Source organism: Loxodonta africana, chromosome 10 (genome assembly GCF_030014295.1).
Source record: "Loxodonta africana isolate mLoxAfr1 chromosome 10, mLoxAfr1.hap2, whole genome shotgun sequence".
Classification (NCBI taxonomy): Eukaryota; Metazoa; Chordata; class Mammalia; order Proboscidea; family Elephantidae; genus Loxodonta; species Loxodonta africana.
Window position 1 is genome coordinate 55,108,928 of NC_087351.1, and position 3,883 is coordinate 55,112,810.

A 3,883-nucleotide genomic window follows, 5' to 3' on the forward strand; every position below is an offset into this window, starting at 1 on the left:
TTTTATGGTAATAATAGAATTTTAGCTGAGAATGTGGTTTCTCAATCCTTTTGCAGCTAGATTTGGTCATGTGATGAGGTTGTGAACTTTAGGGTAAAAGAGTAATATCACATATCAACTTCAGGAGGTTTCCTTAATATGTAGGTAGCACTCATGCCTTCCTGTCTACTGCTTTTTTCTTGGGACCTGAAACTCACATGCTACCATCCTAGGCCTTGATGACTTAGGCCACATGCTAAGGATAGCTGTGAAGGAAGCTGAAAGAAGCCTGGATTTCTGCAAAATTTCAGAAAATTAGCAATAATACCAACTCCGGATTACAATACTTTTTTTTTTACTGCCCCTCAAAACCAACTGTAAATTAGCTAATCTACAAAACTTATTCATAGTTTGATTAAAACCTATATAGCACTGATGGTTCAAGTCTAATATTTTATATGTTCTATATATTTCAGTTTTCCTTGTGGGTGGTTTGGGGATATGTGCTTTGTTTTGACCCATGTAATCACTTTCATTGAGTAGAAATGATGTGTATGTCTTTTCCTTACCTCCTTTCTGCTGGCACACTACCTTTAGAGGACAAATATTGCATATATCACAGCTACAAATCAAGGAAGTCATTGTTATTTATGGGAAATTGCTTTATATGTGTTTGTTTCATTTTCTGAGTTTCAGTTCTATATCTTGACTCTTTCATATAAAAAGTACTGAAAGCCAAAAGAGATGTAAATTCCTAAATTATGTTGATACTTTAATCCTGTAGACAGAACAGATACGTGTTGCAATTTCACAAGACAAGAAGGCACAATTACAAACTGTTTCACAGCTGCATAACCAGGGCTTCCAAGGTTTCAATTCAATGCGCTGGTGACATCAATGTCCACTGATCTACGTCTTCACATCACCTAGTTTTTCCACGCTTATTTCTTTGAAAAACTGTACCCCTGGTATCAAATTATAACACTATGTCAGCCTAGGAAACACTATAGGGCAGTTCTACACTATCATATAGTGTCGACACGAGCGGGAGTTGACAGCATCCAGTGTGCGCACGCGCGCACACACACACGACCAAAAGCCAAACTCAGTATACATTGAAGTGGTTATATCATGTAAAAACTCAAGCAGTGAGGAATTTTAATCTGGGTTCCACCTCTTTTTTTTTTGTTTTGCTCTTCTAAGCTCTGCTCTCTTCATTTCATTTGTTAGCTCTGTCCTGTATATCAGCAACTACTAATGCCCTAGTTTTTATTATTTAGCTTTAGAGAGAGAGAGAAGATATTGATTTCCACCATTGTTAAGCAAAAATCGAAGGCTTAACCAGGCTGTACCCGTGAACCAATCAATCCAGCAAAGGGATGCTCTTCTTGTTCATCCCAACCCAATCATCTAGCAAAAAAAGACAGGATTATTCTGATCGGCTTAGACTAGCAATTTTGGTGTACGTACTTTTAGCATTTAAAGTAGTACGTTTCAGGACGTTTAGCATCCCCGAGTCTCTGGGCTTTAAATATAACCAGCAACCTATAAGAGCACATTGGTGGTTCAGTGATAAAATTCTCCCCTTTCATGTGGAAGATCTGGGTTTGATTCTGGCCAATATACTTCCTCATGCACAGGCATTATCCATCTATCAGTTGAGGTTTGCATGTTGCTATGATGCTAAACAGGTTTCAGCAGAACTTCCAGACTACGACGGACTAGAAAGAAAGGCCTGTTGAGCTACTTAGGAAAATATGTCATTGAAAACTCTATGGATCTCTAACGGTACTCTCCATAATCTGTCATGGGAATGGTGCAGGACTGGGCAGCATTTTGTTCTGTTGTGCATGGGGTTACCAACAGTCTGGACCAACTTGACAACAGCTAACCAAGGATGGCTATATTCTCTAAGCCATCTTCAGAGGCCAGAACAAGTTTCATAATTTTAGGGGCCCAGTGAAAAATGCAAATGTGGGCTCTTTGTTCAAATAGCATTAAGAATTTCAAACATATTTTATTCAATATATTTGAATAAAAAGCATTCCCACCGCTTAAAAGAAGTTTAAAGAAGTAGTTGATCACTTTAGATATTTAACAAGGGGTATTTTCTTAAGGCAAAACACTATAGGATATGAATTCATGAGGTAATACACTCAGAGAAAAAGGGATAAGGGAGGAAAGAAAGAAAGGGAAAAATCATTATTTCATTAGTTGTAAATTGAAGTAATAACAATATTTTTAAATTTGGTAATTTGGAGCAAAAACAATTATATCATATCTATAGCCTAATATGTTATAAATATCAATGTTTTAATACATTGAATAAAGACTTTTATCATGAAACAAATTTTAAAGTAATATATATCTCTATGAGCAAAAAATTGAATGACACAGAAGGCATCAAAAGAAGATGGAAGAAATGCATAGAGTAACTGTGTCAAAAAGGACTGGTCAAAATTCAACCTTCAGGAGGTAGCATGTGATGAAGAACTGCTGGTACTAAGGGAAGATATCAAGCCACACTGAAGACATTAATGAAAAAAAAGGCTCTACGAACTGACACTTTAAAGAGGCCCTTTGCAGCAGATTTGCCCAATGCAATGTGTCTTTTGATTTGACTGCTTCTCCCATGGGTAATTGTGGTATTGGCAAAATATAAAGAATATACCATGAACTGTCAAGAGAACAAACAAATCTGTCTTGGAAGAAGTACAAACAGATGTTCCTTCAAGCAAGGATGGTGAGACTGCATCTTATGTACTTTGGACGTGTTGTCAGGAGGGATCAGTCCCTGGAGAAGGCCATCTTGCTTAGTAAAGCACAGGGGCAACAGAAAAGAAGAAGGCCCCCAATGAGATGGATTTACACAGTGGCTGCAACAATGGGCTCAAGCATAACAATGATTGTGAGGATGGAGCATGACCATGCAGTGTTTCGTTCTGTGGTATATAGGGCTGCTATGAATCGGAACTGACTCGACAGCACCTAACAACAACAACAACAAAGAATTGACAGAATACCAATAGAGATACTTCAACAAATGGATGCAGCTCTGGAAAGGCTTTATTTCAATGACAACTATTTCGCCAGCCAACGAAGAGATTCATATTTGTGCCCATTCCAAAGAAAGGTTATCAACTGGAATGTGAAAATTATCAAACAATGTTACTAATGTCACATGCAAGCAAAATTTTGAAGATATTTAAAAAATGGCTACAGCCGTACATCAACAGGAAACTGCCAGAAGTTTCAGCTGGATTTAGAAAAAAGTGTGGAACAAAGGATATCATTGCTGATCTCAGGAGAATCATGGCTGAATGAAAAGAATAAAGGAAAAATGTTTACCTGTGTTTTCTTGACTACACAAAAACATTTGACTGTGTGGATCATTAACAAATTATGGATAACAATACGAAAAATGGGAATTCTAGAACTCTTAATAGTGCTAAGTAGAATCTATGCATAGATCAACAGGTGATCTTCAGAACAGAAAAGGGGATACTGGATGCTTTAAAACCAGAAAAGGAGTGTAGCATGGTTGTATCTTTAGTTATTCAATCTGTATGCTGAGCAAATAATCCAAAAAGTTTTACTCTATGATGAACAAGGCATCCGGATTAGAGGAAGACCCATTAACAACCTGTAATATGCAGATCACACAAGTTTGCTTGCCAAAAGTAAAGAAGATATGAGGCACTTACTAATAACGCAAAAGACTATAGCCTTCACTATGGACTCAAAATAAAGAAAACAAAAATCCTCACAACTGGAGCAATAAGCAACATTATGGTAAATGGAGAAAATATTGAAGTTGTCAAGGATTTCACTTTACTTGAATCGACAGTCAATACCCATGGAAGTAGTACTGAAGAAATCAAATGACATATTGATTGCATCACAC